Consider the following 19,541-nt stretch of genomic DNA (forward strand, 5'->3'; position numbering starts at 1 on the left):
AGAGTTGTGATTGCATGCTACATCATACAGATGGTCAGAGTATCTTGTTAAGGGTAGATTGGTTATCGATGGATTGACACCAAGCCCTAGTTTTGTATCTAGTACTAGTGGATATTTGAGGCCCATTATCCCTGGTATGAGAGCCCTAGACTGTAGTATTATTTAATTGGTTTAATATAACAAAGTTGGATTATTGTAAAAAAATGTTTTAAAAGTTGTATATATTTTTTGCACTAGTAGATTTATTATTGTTTATATTCCACTTTGCAAAGTAGTTTCATTGTGATCTTTTATTTGGTAGCATGAGTGATTTAAGATTTTATCCCAGACACCAAGATCATTGAAAAACAACATGGTATCAGAGCGTGTCTGAGCTACTTTGAGGGACAGTGAATCAAAGTGTGCACAATGAAGCAACTCATAGGGAGTTGTGGGTGTCTAGATCATGGAGTAGAGAGTTCAGTTGAAGACATGGATATGTGGTCTCAATAGACTACATGGTGAGATGGGGTGGAAGTTCCGGTGGATCAATGGTGAATCGAGCACACTACAGTATGTTTTGTGGAGGTTTGTTGATCATGGACTTCCCATGACTTGCCATGGATGGTTGGGATAGCTCGAGGGTTTATTTGGTATGGGTGAGATCAATATGATCGAGATGGATTCATGTGATGGACTACATATTAGTAGGCTAGAGTCTTCATCGGATCATGATGTTGCATATCTAAGAGTGGATGGATTTGCACGGGTGGTATTTGATCCAGGAGGATGAGTGCTTGGAGGACTGAGCCAGTGGAGATCCTGTAGGTTGAGAGTGATTCTAGATTCAGAGGGAGAAACCCTATGGAGTTTTGCGATCTTCAAGTTCAGATGTGAGGATGCAAAGGCACTACTGATATTGCAAGTTTCAATCTACAGTGCATGTTATAGTGATGGATGTCTGATAGGCTAGTGTCACAAGAGATTATGTTGACGGTGACTTCCTAGTGTTGGAAGTACCTCCCTCGCTAAGATGGGTGTTGATATTTTTATCTTGGGATTTCCTCCAAGCCTTGAGGATCAAGGTTTTGGATGAAGGAGCTCCACAAGTGGCCTTATGGGCTTGAAATCCAAGCCTAGGGTTTTGTACCCAATGTTGTTGGGACAAAACCATGATGATATTGCGACATGTGATGGATGAGGATGATAGTAGATGATGAGACGAAATCAATGCATCGAGAATGTCCAATTCTGGGTTGTCATTGAAGAGATATTAATTGTTGAAATTAGAAGGTGGCCTTGTGGGTTGAGTTTCATGTAGGCTTGAGTTGGACAAGGCACATGATGAGTTGTCAAGCCAGCTTAGAAGAATTTGTTGGATCCCTCTTTTTTAGTATAAATAATAGGTGATGTGTGATCATTTTTTCATTCAAAAAGGGTGCAACACAAAGGCGACAAAGGAGGAGAGGATAAAATCGCATAAGGAAAGAGGAACTTTTGTTTTGGGCCGCAGGTTAGGGCACCCAAGTGAAGGAGAGAGAAGCTAAGTTTCTAGCCCTTTCGTGACTATTTTGGATGCCATTCCAACCTAGAAACAAACCACATTAAAGTTGAGCAGTTCTGAGTTATTTGTGGCATGATTCTTTGCTTTTTAGGGTTGTGCATTATATAGGTGTTTAAGTAGGCAGGTTGAGCCCTAAATAGTGAGATGTTGGGTATGAAAAGGGCTTGGTTTTAGCCCTTAATTCCAACGAGAGTCAACAAAAAGGAGAAGTACATATGTCATAGTTTTAGAAGGCTGATAGAAGGTAGAAGAGCTAGTTAACGAGTGGTTGTGAGAAGCCCTAAGTAGGAAGCCTCATCAATAGCAGGTTACGTCAATTCAAAGGAACAATCAAAAGGTATGTTTGACTAAGTTTTTTCCTTGTGTTGGGTCTAGATTTAGACCAAATTGGATGATAGACTTTGTAGCCTGTGGAAGCCAAGGAGGTTGGGGTTAACTAGGGTGGTTAGAATCCCTTTCCTAAGAGGAAGATTCTACAGTGATTTGGTCAGATTGTAGGGTGCTTGAAGGAGTGTTGGAGCAGTAGGTTAGGGCTAGTATTGTTCCCTAACTAGTATTCTAGAAGCACAAAATTCAAGGGAAAGAGGACAGTGAGAGAAGAACCTAAAGATGGTCTCTTTATGGTGGATTGATGATGGTTGGACACTAGGAAAAAATGGCTAATCATTTACTAAAAAAAGGACTAAAATTTTCATAGAAACAACCATTTTTCAGTCAGTGACCAATAATATTTAATTTACAGTATCTTATAACGCGACCAACTTTTAGTCGTTTATAACTTAGTCATTAATTGGTTGTCTCAATTTTATCATATAGTAGCATATTTAGTCATAAATTTAACATTTATTTAGTCATTAATTATCACAATTAATGACCAAATATACAACAAAATATATTACTATATGATCATCTGAGAAAACCAATTAATGACCAAAGAAATATGACAAAAATATTGGTCGTGTTATAAGACACTGTAAATTAGCTACTAAGGGCCATATATATGCAAATTTTAGTCATCGTTTGAAACCAAATAATGACCAAAGAAATATGACTAATTTTTTGTCGTGTTATAAGATACTGTAAATTAGCTACTGATAGTCATATATATGCAAAATTTAGTCGTCATTTTTAATCACAAATTTATCATTTGCAGTATTCATTTATCTTTTTTTGGTAGTTTCATATTCATTATATAAATGACTAATTTAGTAGTTTATATTCATTTCATTTACTTTCATTAATAATTATTATAAACGACTAATTTAGTCATATATTCATTTTATTTGTGTTCATCATTAATCAATATGAACTATTAATTTAGTAGTTTTAGATTGATTTTATGTGTTCATTATTAGTCAACATAAATTAATTAGTATGATTTTGTGACTAAATTAAAAAAATGTCATACAATGCACATGTTCATCTAATGTGAAAACACAAAGTTACATATGTTTATTACAATACTAAATAATATCAAATACAACTATAAATAATTTCAACCACGTAAATTATATTATATGAAATTTCAAGTATTACAATACGAGTTTTCAACTTAATATTGGTTGGACTACAATTCACACATGAAATAGTGTTTCATCACTTCAAAACATTATCATTATTTTGCCAAGGCATTGTAGGTGAATTCACCAACTCTAAAGACTTGACCATCAGTCTGTATGTGTGTGTCTCATGCGAGATATTGGATTTAAGGGCATCACTAGACTAGTTCTCTTCTCTCTCTTTTTGCATTTTTCACTCCAATGTTATTGTTCTCTTTCTTCAATTCCTGCTTCTTACCATCAATATTGAGTTCATCTTCTAAAAATGAAAGAAGATACAATGCAAATTATAATACATCAAAGATGATGAACATTGAATATAAACTAAAGTAGACTATAAAGGATTTATACGACATATACCTCAACATCAATAATGTCAATGCCATTTTTCCCTAGAAAAGTAAGAAACTCAAACAAGTTTTCTTTAGTTGGGAAATAGTTTTTAGTTGGGTGATAGTGGCCACTATGCGGCTAGATGACCTGTATAAACAAAGAAAATAAAATGTTACCATATAAAATAACACCTTAGGAACTTAGTATTCAACCTTCAAGAAAAGCTTAGGCATAATCATACCAACTAAGTTACATGCTAAGAATATCAGACAGTAGATAACTTGTGAAAACAAATGGAAAAAAAAAATATGAGTGTAAAAAATATCCTTATTGCTTGTCCTAAAAGAGTCATGTTCCTTAAATTTAGAGATGCTTTTTCCCACAGTAAAAGTTCTTGTCTATTATGACCTATGTTTTTAGGATCATGAGATTGATACAACATCATATTGGATTATGGAGAAAAAATCATTCAGCTTTCCAAGATGAGTGCCTCACTTGGTTGAATGAAGGTGCTAGTTATGAGCAGTGTCAAAACCTTAGGGAAGTAGAATACTAAGGCCCAAGAAAATATATCACCATGGCCCACTAAAAGAAAAAATTTCAATCCCACAATGGCCTCTAGTAGTACATTTCATTGGATGGATATCACATTCTAAGATATTATTGTCTAATACAATAAGAAGTATACATATATTGCCATAATGCCGCTCACTATCAGACCCTATAGTTGTGTCCTATAATATTAATCATATTGTACTATTTAGTTATAAAATTATGACTATCAGATAATTATTAGTTTGAATAATTAGTCTAAAATTGTGTTTTGAGTATTTATGTATACATGAAAATATTTGTAAAATTGTACCTTTTGTGACTAGTTAATTTCGAGTGAATCTAAATACACAAGAAATTATGGTGCCTCGATGTTTCTCTAGTGGTTAGCCACTCATTTATCAATTTCTCCCATGTCCTCTACTTATTTTGGTGAAGTCCTCTTTGATGATTTCCAATGCCAATGTAATGGAAATTTATCCTGGATGTTTTTCTGAGCCAAAGGGAAGCTCCACAAATAACAACCAATAAGTAGCCTCAAATATATTATTGAGGGCCAAAATATAGTAATTATATGACAAGCGAAGAAACACTTGACATTAATCATCTTCCCTTTAATATTGATTAATAATTTCTTTGCATGATCATGTAATACTAGAGTGTTAAGTAGGGACATTTAAAGTTAGTCATCCATCAATATCACCTTTGAGAGTGCTTAATAGTTAATACTTCCTATTACACACAGTATATCACCAACTTCAAGGATAATAATATAAACATGACAAAAATGAAATCAAAAGGAATGCTAGAAAGTCAAATGCAGCTAATCTTGAGTCAAGAAAATACCAAGCCCTTCACATTAGCAAGGCATTCTTAAGCACTAAAACAAAAAATCCTTCCATTGCATCATTTTCACCTTTTCTTTAATTTTCTTAAGTGAGAACACAACTTTCAGAAGAAAAAAAATTCATTGAAAAAGGTATCAATATCCTAACAAATGTTGGAAACATAGATATTGATCAAACGAGAAAATGAACTGGTACCCGTTTTTTTGAGATAGCAAAAAATCCCTCGATTTTGAAAAGTGGTGATGTCAGAATACACCTTTTTTTTTAGCATATTTTTGGCACTTTAAATTTTCTTATGTATCAAGTATGAACATTTTTTTTCGATGTTAGTGATTTTCATGCTGATTTTGAAAAGTGTTGATGCAGCATCAACACATTTTTTTAGAGGGATTATTTTTGACACTTTAAATTTTTTTATGTATCGAGTGTGAACATTTGTTTTTTGTTAGTGATTTTTATCTTGATTTTGAAAAGTGCTGATGAGCATCAACCATTTTTGTTTAAAGGGCTTAGTTTTTACACTTTAAAATTTCTAATGAATTAAGTGTGGATAATTTTTTTAAACGCTGGTGATTTTCATATTAGTAATAAAACATAAAAGTAAAAATCAAAAAACATGACAAAATAATCAAATACAAGAAATATATATATATATATATATAGATATAGATATAAAAACTTATAAAAACTTATAAAAATGTAAAAAAAAAAAAAAAAAACATAAAACATAAAGCATGACAAAAATAAAATGAAAAAATTAAAAACATATTATTAATAAAACATAAAAACATATAAAAATAAACATAACAAAAATAAAAAACATAAGAATAAAAATAAAAATAAATAAAAGACAAAAAATAAAACATGTTATAAAAAAAAAAACATGACAAAAAAAATCAAATACAAAAAATATATAAAAATACATAAAAAAAACCTATAAAAATGCAAAAAAAAACCAAAATTAACTCATAAAAATAAATAAATAAATAATTGAATAAAAAATTAATAGGAAAAAAAAAAACAAAAAATAAATGAAAAATGATTTTTTTTCAAAAAAATATATATAATATAAAGAAAAATAAATTGAACCACAAAAAAGAAAAATTAAATAAAAAAGACAAGTAAAAAATAAAAACATCATTAGGGGAAAAAAAAAAAAAAAAACCAACAACAACAACTTAAAATAATTACAAAAAAAATTTAAAAAATAAATAAAAAGTAAAAATATTTAAATTAAATAATTTAAATAAACAAAATAAAAAATAAAATAAAAATTTAAGAATTACATTTTTAAATTAAAATTAAAATAATAATAATAATAATAATAATAATAATTAAAAAAAACAAAAACAAAATTAAAAATAACATAAAATAAAATAAAAATTCAAAACATATTTTAAAAAAAATGAAATTAAAAGAGAAGAAAAAACAATTAATAAAAAATTAATAAAAATTATTAAAAAAAACTTATTTATGAATTAAGTATATCAACTAAATAAATAATTAATAATTTTTTTTATAAAACTATTATAAAAATAAAAATAAAAATAAAATACATAAATAAATTAGAAATCATATATATAAAAATGTCGACTTCTTTATAAATTAGGGATCTAGGTTTATTTATACCCGGGTCGATAGACTCTTCTCTCAATAAGCTTTCATTCATATTCTATCTAATTTACTCCTGATGATGGACCCCCTTTGGGGTTCGAAACGTCGACAGAATGAACACGAAACTGTGGATAATCCGGATCATGCCACTACAAAAAACTACCACAGAAGCTTAAAATCTAACATCAAGCCTACCCCGCTTTGCCCTCCCCTCCCCTCCGCACTGCACCCTCCAGGGAGGGTAATGCAGTGGGCAGTGGAGGGGGAGGGAGGGTTGCGGGGAGGGTAGGGGAGGAATGAGCGGATTGTGTCAAAGTTTTATTTTTTGTTTAATTTTATTTTTTTTAATCATTTTTTAAAAATTGTTTTTCTTTTTAAATTTTTTAAATTTGTTTTTTCTTATTATTTTATTTTAATTGGTTTATTTTAATTTTTTTTTTTTATAATTTAAATTTTTTAATATAAAATTTTTTAATTTTTTTTTTAAATTGTTTTAAATTTATTTTTTTGGTAATTATTTAATTTTTTTTAAATGATGTTTTTATTTTTATTTTTTATTTTTTTAACCTAAAAAATAGATTTTTGTTTTTAATTTTAATTTTTTTAGTGAAATTATATATTTTTTTAATTTTTAATTTTTAATTTTTAATTTTTATATTTATGGTTTTTTTTTTATAAGTTAATTCTGAATTTATTTATTTTTACATTTTTATGGTCCTTTTTTGATTATTATTATGAAATTTAATTTATTTTTGGTCATGAATCGTCCCTCGCAACCCCTGGCCGGTTGGGCCTCGGGGTGGTCAGGGAAATTTATTTATTTATTTATTTTTAATGTTGTGTTTTATTTTTGTAATATATATATATATATATATATATATATATATATATATATATATATATATATATATATTTGTTTTTTATTTTATTTTACTCTTTTTTTTTTCTTTTCCTTTTTTTAATTTTACATGGTATGGTTAATTTTTTTCACATTTTATAGTTTTTTTTTTTGTCATTACTATATATTTTTTATATTTGATTTTTTTTTAATCATGTTTTTTATGTTTTATATTATTTTTTATTTTTTTTCAATATTTGAATTTTTTTTCTTTTGTATTTTTGTGTTTTTTTATTGTTATTTTTTCAATATTCGAATTTTTGTTTTCTTATGTATCTTTCATATATATATTTTTGTAGGGTCCGTGTCGATGCTTGTCTAACAACCCGATCCCATTATTTGCAATTTGATAGTTGATTTTAAAATTTTCGTTATAATGAATCGAGATTGCCCCACCATGTGTTAATTTCATGGTTGGTCTTTAAGTTTTCATTACAATTGGTTGAGCTCACCTACACTGTGTGTCAATTCGATAGTTGATTTTTATTTTTATTTTGCAATGTATCAAGTTGTCTTAGGCTAAGATTTCAAAATCGCTATACTTTTAACATTTAAAAAAAATTTACTCTTGGTACAATAAATCTTTCATTCAAGTGTTCATTTTTTAAGTTTTTTTAGTCATAATTTTTTTCCATAATGTCATGTTTGAAATATTTTGAAAATTTAAGATTGTTTTGTAGTCATAATTTTTGGCTTTAATTCCATGGTTGAAAATTTTTCAAGATTTTAATGTTTTTCCAAGTCGTGATATTTTATCTTTAATGTTATGGTTGAAAACAATTATAAATATTTTTTCTTAGCACCATGCTTGAAAATTGTTGGAATTTTAAGGGTTTTCAAAGAACTGATATTTTAAATTTAATGTCATGCTTAAAAATCGTTGGAATTTTAAGATTTTTCAAAGACGTGATATTTTATCGTTAATGTCATGCTTGAAAATCATTGGAAATTTAAAGTTTTTTAGAGTCGCGACATTTTGTTTTTAACGTCATTCCTAAAAAGTGTTGAAAATGTACCCTGGAAAATAAAAAAATAAAATAAAATAAAACATTAATCCAGCATCAACACTTTTCGATTTCAAGGTGTTTTTTGCACCAAACAAAATGGCTTTTACTGTTTTTTACTGTTAGTTTTAAAAAATAATAAAAATTTACTCCGAAAACAAACAAACAAAAAAACAAACAAACAAGAACAAGAAAAAAACAAAACAAAACAAACAAACAAACAAAAGCTTTGTTCCGACATCAACAATTACTTTTTGATTTCAAGTTGTTTTTTCATGTTTTTTTGGGATTTTTGGGCCCGATTTCCTGTTTTGAGGTAATAGTTCTCATTTGATTGGTAATTATGTTTGGAGTGATTGTCGTATCAATTAAACAGAAAGGAAATTGTTTGATACGCTTTTAACTTGCGGAAGTGATCGAATAATATGAAGCTTTCTCATCCCTTAGTCCTAATCATATTGTAATCTGTGGGTTCCAATCAGGTAATCACTTTCCCTCCAAGGTAGTTAAGAGATCACTTTGAATAAGAGCTTCTAGAAGCACTGGGATATTAGAAAGGGAATTAACTAGGAGGAGATGAGGAACTTTAGTGGGTGCTCCAAAATCTTTGAAGGCAACTGAAAAGGATTTTATACTCACTCCACATATTTTAAAATAGAAACCCTTTAGTTGCATCTCATTTATTTTCCACCTTTCTGTAATTTGTAATTTTTTGAGAAAGAATAGAGCATTCATAAATATTCTCATGAAAGAGGACTCTTCATAATCCTAATAAGTTAGGCTCTAACAAATCAACAATTTCATGTAGTGAAGAAATCTTACATGGTAGTTTCTAGTTATTGAAATGTCAACTTTATTCTTAATCTCATTACAACAAAAACAATTTCAACCCTAAGTAATTGGGATCTAACAAATCAAGAATTTCATGTAGTAAAGAAAACTTACATGGTAGATTCCAATTCTTTGTAATGAAAATTTTATTATTGATCTTACTACAACATCGATAAATTTAAGAGTACATACATATTTCCTTATCTAAGACAAACTTTGAACACATTTGAGATTTCATAGAAAATATAATGATATGATTTACTTGTAGGACATGAGAAAGCTAAATGATACAATTTACTTGTAGGACATGAGAAAGTTATCTACATCTACCACCCGACACTGGAAAATAGTGTTATTGAGACACCATATCATGGTATTAGAATCATGTAGATAGATAGTGTTATAGAGAGACCTTGCAACACCTATTCAACACTACCTTCAAGCTTCAAACTCATCAATTGATTTACTTCAATAGCAAATTCTAGTGAGATCTCATTAAATACAACTCGACAAAAGCCATTTATGATAGTTGTCACTGCCTTCTCTAGATCTATCCCCCTCTGGAAATAGAATAACTAATCTTCCCCAATTTTTGAGGTACTTGCTTCATGTTCAACACGGGATGTTGGGTTATTCACCTGGAAAAAGTTGCAAATATTAGATGCATAATGGAAACAAGCATGCAATTCAAGATTGCTCCTAAATGATCCCACTTAATAATTCAAAATCTTTCAAATAGGAGATGTCTTAAACAATATCAACTATTTAATTGCATAATCACACTAAACTAGACAAACCTTTAAAATGTTGAAAAGTGTGAAAAAAATGGAGTTGGAATATTATAGTTACATCAAGGTAGATATAGCTACTTGAAATGTAACTTCTATATAACATTCGAAATAGCCTTTTTCAATCATTTAAGAGACTAACCTTTTTTTATCTTGGGTTAATAACTTAATACTCCACCAAAAATAGCAATAGTTCTGAATTGGTTCTATTCACCAACCAAGGGGAAATTTTAAACCAGTGTGAAAATGCTTACTCATTCCCTTGCCATATTTCTGATATTTTATTTGTGTGCAGATCTAAGCTACCTGTAAAGTAACTTCTACATATTTGACAATTTTAAATGTAAAAAATTACCCACACTGAAGTTATATGATTAACATATGCACAATAAGATACAATATGCATCAGTTGTAAGTAATATGAAGTTTATATGTTATATTAAGACAAACTTTTTCTCATCTAAGCTACGTGTAATGTAACTTCTACATATTTGACAATTTTAAATGTAAAAAATTACCTACACATATTTGACAATTTTAAATGTAAAAAATTACCCACACTGAAGTTATATGATTAATGAATGAGATTCATGAACTAGAGTCAGTGGAAGCGGGAAGGAAAGTGAGCAGCAAGGGTTTCAGCAAGTTGCAGAGGTTGATCCTAATGGAGGGTCACAGAGGAGGGAGCTCCACTCCCTCCTATAAGGAAGTTGTAGCTAGCAGAGGTAAGTCAGCTCTGGAAAAAAAGGTTAGAGGACATGCGGAAGAAGGGAATAGGAATAATGAAAAAGAAACAGAGGGAACCAAGACCAAGGAAAATAGTAGCACAAAAGACAAGGAGGAAGAAGAAAAAAGTCAGGGAGACAAAAAACAAAAGGGACCTTGCAAACCCAAGGCAGAGATCACTCCTAGAGTAGTTTTAAATGATCCTGCTCTGCAGGCACACAGGGAACACATGGGGACTTACGCTATCATCTGTAAATTCATGGGACTATGGCCCACTGAAAAAGCTTTACAGACGTGGATCAAATATCACTGGAAACCCAAAGGAAGCATCGACCTACATCTTGGGTCAAAGGGATTCTTTACCGTGGTGTTCACAAACATCGAAGATAAAGACAGAATATTCGAAGGAGGACCCTACTTTTATGCAGCAACCGGCCTCTATATGTGGCCTTGGAAGATGAACTTTGTCCCAGAGCGGGAAACTTTCACTTCGGTACTAGTCTGGGTAAGGCTCTATTCCCTACCTCTTGATTACTGGCAAACTGAATCGCTAGCTGCCATAGGCAATAAACTAGGTCATTTTGTCAAAGCCTCTGAAGCCACAAGAAGGGGGAAATATACTTCCTTTGCAAGAATATGTGTGGAAATGGATCTATCAGGAGCTCTCCCGGATGAAGTTATCTTGGAAGTTTTTGATGAGGAATGGGTGCAAACAATAGACTACGAGCATATCCCGTTCAGATGCCGTAGATGCCACGAACATGGACACTTATTCAGAGACTGCCCTCTCAGTAAAGCAGACAACAAGAGCAAGGATGATAGGATGAAGGACACAGAAAGATTCCAAAAAGTGGTAAATAGAGGAAAAGGCGGTAAAAAAGGGCCAAAGCAACAACATAATGAGGGGAAAAAGAGCAGTCATAACAAGTTTCAAGTACTGGAAGAGAATGAAGAAATCACAAAAGAAGACCAAGCTATGGAAGTAGATCCTAATGAAAAGGAGAAAGAAGAAGACAAAAACTAGACAGAAGATATTTTCAATCAGAAAGAGGCTATGATGAGTGAAGCAGAACTGGAGATGGACCAGGAAATGACCCAGAGTGAAATATATCTGGAGGACCATGAGCTATAGGAGATCCTTGAAAAGTAACACCTAGATTTGGAAGGGTTCTTGAGGTAGGGAACCATGGGAGGGATAGATTCATTGCCACAAGAGGAATGAAATAGAATACAACAGTTGTTTTTATGGAAAACTCAGGAGAGGGGGTTGGGTAAAGGAAAAACCACAGACAAGCAGGAGCACAAAGGTGTAAAAACAATGAAATCAACTCCAGGTTTAGCTACTAGAAATCCAGGAAAGAAGAGGGGCAGAAAAAAGCAGAACGAGCTCTTGATGGAGTGTGGAAAGCTAATGATAGATTCAGGTAAGATGAAAGACCTAACCAGCTACTCCTTTACAAATCTTTAATAATGAAGTTCACATCTTGGAATATTAGAGGTCTAGGTAGTAAAAGAAAACAAATATTACTTAGTAATAGGGTGAAACAAGCAGCACCGGATGTGATCTTCATCCAAGAAACTAAATGTTCCATTCAAAAAATAAAAGAGATTCACAACAAATGGCTCAATAGATTTGAGTTTCTAGAAGTTAAAACAGAGAATACAACAGGAGGTATTCTCATGCTTTGGAACCCACAAAAATTGACATTATAGATGCAAAGGTAGCTAGGGATTATCTTTCAGTGGTCATACAACCAGTGGGAGATAAGGAAGTCTACTTGGTCACGAATGTGTATGGTCCCCAAAGGATGGATGGTAAACTCAAGCTTCTATATTCCCTGTAGAATCTTAGGGAAAGACATGCAAGAATCCCTTGGATCTTGGGGGGTGATTTCAATATGATCAAATAGATGTTGGAGAAAAAAGGGGGTACCAGAATCCTAAATAAAGACTCTTATGCTTTTCAAACCTTCATAGACAATATGAAACTAGTGGATATAGTCATGAATAATGGGACTTTTACTTGGAACAATAAAAGAGGAGGAGAATCTCAGGTGGCCTCCAAATTAGATAGATTCATAATCTCAGAGGATCTCATGCTCAAGGATAAGGACATAGCTGCTAGAGTTCTACCATTTGGAGGATCTTATCACTGGCCAGTATAATTGGAAATTCAGGGCATTGGTACCCCCAGGAATAGACCTTTCAGATTTGAAAACATCTGGCTCTCCCACCCAGATTTCAGTAACAACATAGTCATCTGGTGGGTTGAAGATTTGAATTTTTAAGGCACAAGAATGTTCCTTCTACAAAAAAGACTCAAACATATTGAACTCGGGCTCAAGGAATGGAATAATAAGGAATTTGGAAATATTTTTGTAGCAAAAAAATCTATTGAAGGAAAAATGCAGGAGCTCAACCAAACCCTTATCATGGAGGGTTTTGATAAAGATAGAAGTGATCAGGCTACCAAATATCATCAAGAATGGGGCAACTTATGTAAACAAGAGGAGATTTTTTTGGAGGAAAAAATCCAGGGTGCAATGGCTAAAAGAAGGAGAACGTAATACAAGATTTTTCCATAGATCCACTATGGCGAACAGAGCTCACAACAATATTTCTTCGATCAAGGATGAGGGAGGCAACCTTCTCAATTCCCATGAAGAAATAGAAGAAGTTCCGGTTCAACACTTTCGTGGTATTGCACAGGAAACCTGTTTAGATAGAGAGCATTCCATCAGGGGTATATCAAGACATATAGCCAATCTGGTTTCCAGAGAGGACAAATTCAACCTTAACAGACCAGTAACAGAAGAGGAGGTGAGTGAGGTCCTAAAAGAAATGCAAAATGGTAAGGCACTAGGCCCGGATGGTTTCAATGTAGATTTCTTTAAAGCTTGCTGGAATATAGTAAAACAGGACATTCTGAATGTTGTGGAAGACTCCAGGAGGGACAAGACTATATTGAAGGCGCTTAATACAACCTTTATCTCCCTGATCCCTAAACAGGAATTGGCTCAAACTCCTGATAGGTTTAGACCCATTGCCTTGTGCAATGTTGTCTACAAGATAATATCCAAAGTTGTGGCCAATAGACTCAAACCTCTTCTTCCTTCCCTGGTGTCAGTTGAACAATCTGGATATGTGGAAGGAAGGCAAATCCTCGACAACATCATTCAAGCTCATGAGGTGGTGCACTCACTGACAATCAACAAGAAAGCTGGGATGATCATGCAATTGGATATAGCCAAAGCTTATGATAAGCTGAACTGGACCTATATCAGAAAAGTTCTCATTGCTTTTGGGTTTGATCATAACTGGATCAGATGGGTAATGGCCCTAGTAACTTCTCCCAGTTTTTCAATTCTTGTTAATGGATCTCCCTCAGAGACTTTTATTCCTTCAAGAGGCCTCTGTTAGGGTCCCACCCTAACCCCCTTATTTATGTAGTAGGATCGAGTCATAAGTATAGTTAAGAAAAGAGTCAATAAATCCCATATTAATAATTGTAAGTGGTTAACCCGCATTTAATGACAAGACCACAGTTAGTTGCAAATGGGCCATGGTATTAGATAGATGGTATTAATAAGAACCGTGGTATTGCTCCATGGTATTGCATGTACGAATCATATATAAAGGATAGAGACTCCCTGCGAGGAGCATCATGTCTTATTTTGTAATCGAGTTGTGCTCTATTGGAGGTTTCCCCCTCGAAGAGGCAAGTGAAAATTGTTTTCTGAATAATAAAATACTTGCTGTTGTTTCTCACTGTTCTATGTTTTGGGTATATTTCTTCGCATATTTGGTATTCTGGTATCTTCTTGCAGGTTAAGAGCATAATAAGTGGTATCAGAGCACTTTCCAGGGCCGGTGGGATCTCCATTTCTTAGCAATTTTTTTTTTGGCTAGAGACGTGTTCCGGCGTCTTTAAACCACGGGATCTGTCGTTGAGCACATAAACCTGTGGATTTGGGGAGGCATGCACACAGGAAATACAAGAGGCAGTCACACTTTTTGGACTCCCTTGTAACCCCTATGGGTACCCCTTCGAGTAGTAGCACATTAGACAAAACCGCACACGAACTGTCTTCCAAGTACCCTCTAGGTATATCGGAAGCCCCCTAGCTCCTTTGAAACCTCGGGATAGATAAACCATCAGTCGTCTTGCTGCTACAGTACACCTAGAACAGCACTCAAAGAGATTACTCGCCCGTACGATAGGGCAGTCGGGTTGTACGGCTAAGGGTACGATTGATCCTTCTTAGTTAGAGCCCTAAAACATTGGGCCAACTACTACTATCAGACCCTTATGTATATTGCAATCTGTAGCACCTGACACTCCTCGTGACAATAGTTCCCTTCTCTATCACTGGATCATGCATAATCTCTGCCAGATCAGATCTCGCAAGTGGGGGTTTTATAGTAGCAGCAAAAATCAGTCCCGTCGTTCAAATTTATCAGAACAACCATTCAGATATCTCAGATCCATCAGATTTGCCATCCCGATTTGAGTATTTTTGTGGGTTCCTATACCTAGGCGTGAATTTCACAGGACTTTTGGCAACATTGAAATTTCGAAGATTCAGCGACTGCAGTATTCCTAAGAAAGGAGTAGAACTCCATTAGGAGTTTTTAGAAAAAATAAATAAATAAATAATCCCCCCGGAGCGCTTATTGGTGACTTAACCCATAAAAATGAGGACGATGAGATGAGCAAGGTGGTACCATTCAATTGTTAGTGCCAAAAAAAAAATTCGGGCAGTCCCAAATTTCAAGTACATCGGATCGGTGCATGGTAGAAACTAGAGCTCAAGCTATGGCCAATGAGAAGATCAACAAACTTGAACAAACCTTGAAAGACATCCAAGACCAGCTGTTGAAAATAACTACAACACTCTCTAAGGGCAAGGAGGAAGCCCGCAAGGAGGTGTATATTGGCAATGAACACAGTGAGGGTGAGTCTAGCCACTCTCTTCACCTCTGGGGCACCCACCAACAATCCCGTCCACGACCTCCCAAGCTGGATATGCAAAGATTTGATGGCTCTCACCCGACAACATGGATAGCACAAATGGAGCAATATTTCAATCTAAATTACATCTTGGATAATGAAACTCAGCTTATGGTGCGGAGCATGTACTTGGACAATGAAAGATGGCAATGGTGGCAATGGCATCAACGTTGCAATGGAAGGCCATTGACTTGGGACACCCTCAAAAGAGCTCTTATGGAGCGCTTTGACCATGACTCTGATTTTTTGGGACGTCTCACTAAGCTCCGACAGACTGGCACAGTGGATGAATATATTACATCCTTTGAAGCCTTAGCTTTCCGTTCTATGGGTCTCCAAGATGCGTTCTACACAGAATGTTTTATCAGTGGTCTTAAGGAGGCCATACAAGCTCACGTCCGACTGCACCACCCTCCTACATGGACAGAGGCTTGCAAGGTAGCTCGTAAAGTTGAACGTGCGTTAGTGGCCCAGTCCAATCGCCCAAATTTCAGCTCCAAGGGTCGCCTCCCACAGGCTCCCAGCACTACTCAAACACTTAAGGTTCAAAAGGTGTCACCTGCAGAAATGGCAGAAAGAAGAAAGCAGGGATTATGTTACTACTGTGATGAAAAATACTCCCTCGGTCATAAATGCAAGGAGCCCAAATTCTTTCAAATTGATGCTACTGATCACAACTCATCAAAGGAAACCCCACCACTTGAGGAACCAGAGGAGGAAGAAGAGGACAACCAGAAGGACCATGTCCCTGAAGAACCAATTATTTTGCTGCATGCTTTGGTGGGGATTTCTTCGCCTCAAACTCTCAAAATCAGAGGCTTTATTAAGCATCGCCCAGTGGTAGTCTTGATTGATAGTGGAAGTACACATAATTTTATACATCAAAGAGTCGTGGAAGCAGTCCATTGTTTTGTACGAGCTGTTTCTAACTTCCAACTCCAAATTGCAGATGGGGGAACAATGAAATGTGACGACCGCTGTGAAAATGTCAAACTTCAAATGGGGGATTATTAGTTAAAGACCCACATGTTTTCCATCCACATGGGAGGGTGCGACATTGTCCTGGGTGCTGAATGGCTTCGCACACTGGGCCCAATCACAATGGATTTCCAGGAGTTATATATGAGCTTTAAGTAGAACAACCACACGCATACCCTCTGTGGACTCCAGGCGGGAGCTCCCTTCATCATTAACTCACATAGGATGGAAAAATTATTAAAAAAGGGCCATCATGGAGTTATGGTTCAACTTAATGCCATCCAAGCTGTCGAACCCCATTCTCTTTCAATTTATCCTGAGATGCAACAGATTTTAAATAACCATCTGCCAATCTTTGATAAGCCTCATGAGCTTCCACCCTCGAGAGGGGAACATGATCATAGCATCACTTTGGTCCTAGGGGCCCAACCACCAAATGTGCACCCATATAGATATCCGTTTGCCCAAAAGAATGAAATAGAAAAAATAATCAAGGAACTTTTGGAAGCAGGCGTCATTCGTCCCAACATTAGTCCTTATTCATCACCAGTGGTCATGGTGCTCAAGAAAGATGGGGAATGGCGTATGTGTCCAGACTTCAGGGCCCTCAATAAGTTGATAGTCAAAGATAAATTTCCCATCCCGGTTGTTGATGATTTGCTGGATGAACTAAATGGGGCTCAATTCTTCACTAAGCTTGATCTTCATTCAGGTTACCACCAAATTCACATGAAATAAGTCGACATTCCAAAGACTGCTTTCTGAACTCATGAAGGCCATTATGAGTTTCTGTTCATGCCATTCAGTCTTTGTAATTCTCCATCTACTTTTTAGAGCCTTATGAATCACCTGCTCAAACCATATCTTAGAAAATTTGTCCTTGTTTTCTTTGATGACCTCCTCATCTAGAGTCGCACTTGGGCCGCACATCTTCAGCATGTAGATCAGCTCTTGCATCTGCTCCGTGAGCATAAATTATTTGTTAATATGTCCAAGTGTTCTTTTGGCATGGAAGAAGTTGAGTATTTGGGCCACATTGTGGGGCGTGAAGGTGTCAGGGTGGACCCCAAAAAGATCCAGGCAATGCAGGAATGGCCTCAACCTAAGACCTTGAAGAACCTGAGAGGATTTTTGGGTCTCACAGGCTACTATCACAAATTTGTCCACAACTATGGTCACATTGTGAGGCCCCTCACTCAACTCCTCAAGAAAAATTCATTCTTCTGCAATGATGAAGCACAACAGGCCTTTACGGCTTTAAAAAATGCCATGTGTTCCACTCCAATCTTAGCACTACCAGACTTCACCAAATATTTTGTCATTGAATGTGATGCTTTGGGTACGGGTATTGGGGTAGTCTTAATACAAGAAGGTCGACCCTTGGCCTTCAAAAGCTAACAACTAAGTGGGAAGAATTTGGGACAATCTACCTATGAGAAGGAGATGATGGCCATCTTACATGCAGTGGATACCTAGCGACCTTACTTGTTGGGGCGACGCTTCCAAATCCGCACAGATCATCAAAGTCTTAAACATTTTTTGGAGCAACGCCTATCCTCACCACAACAACATAAATGGCTCGCCAAAATGCTAGGATATGATTATGAGATAATTTACAAGAAAGGGCGAGAAAATATTGTAGCAGATGCATTATCTCGCCAATTTGAGGACGAAAGTACCCTGCTCGCAATTTCCCTTCCCATTCTAGAATGGATTGACGAGGCTCGTAGGGAATGGTTTTCACATCCCTGGCTCTCCCAACTCATTACTCAATTGCAGGGAGATCCACTCTCTCCCTTTCACTTCATACTCATAATGGAAGGGCTGGGTCGATCTATCAAGCATGCTAAAATAGTTGGGACAGTCAAAGGTATCCAACTTTCTGAATATGGTCAGGCCTTAACTCATCAACAATTTGTCGATGATACCATGCTACAAGGTATCCCCACGGTTAAAGAAGCTCTAGCTTATAAGAAAATCCTGAGAGAATTTGCCATGGCTTCAGGTATGGAAGTTAATCTCTCCAAATCTAAGATTTTTTTCTTTAATACTCACATTGCTATTCAGAGAAATATTTCCAGAATTTTGGGCTTTCAAAGGGAGACCCTCCCTTCAAAATATTTGGGAGTTCCTCTAACAGCCAAACCTTTACACAAGAGCATCTGGGAACTAGTGATTAACAAATTGCAAGACAAAATCAGGAAATGGACTATTAGATCATTAAATCTGGCTGGTAGGTTGGTGCTAACCAAGGCTGTACTACAATCAATCCCAGTCTTCATGCTTTCAGCTCTCCCGACACCAATAGGAGTCCTGCATCAATTCAGATCCATACAAAGAGACTTTCTTTGGGGCAAGGGGGAGGAAAAAAAGAAATGGGCCTTGGTAGCTTGGGAAAAAATCTGCAAACCTAAAAACTATGGAGGGCTTGGATTAGATGATCCTAAGATTCTAAGCAAGGTTTTAGGAGCTAAATTATGGTGGCGATGGGTAAAAGACCTAGAGGCCCAGTGGGCTATGATATGGAAAGAAAAATATGCCAGCAATTGGCAAAACAATGATCTAATAAGAATGTCAGGATATAGAAAGGGATCACACATTTGGAATAAGGCATGGGATAGCCGAGGCTTAGTCCAAGGAAATAGTTTCTGGGAAATCAGAGATGGAAACCTAGCCCTATTCTGGGAGGATAGATGGCAACAAGAACCTATTTTGTTAAAAGAAGATTTGAGGGATCTCAAGGAAGTGACAGATACCAAAGGGTTATCTAAAGTAAAAGACTTTTGGGATCAAACCAGCACTATGGGAAAATGGAGAACCTAGAGGAACTTTGATTTTAGGGATGACAGCCCCCTG

Source organism: Pinus tabuliformis, chromosome 6 (assembly GCF_031772625.1).
Source record: "Pinus tabuliformis cultivar Carrire ecotype Pingquan chromosome 6, CPIR1, whole genome shotgun sequence".
NCBI classification, from domain to species: domain Eukaryota; kingdom Viridiplantae; phylum Streptophyta; class Pinopsida; order Pinales; family Pinaceae; genus Pinus; species Pinus tabuliformis.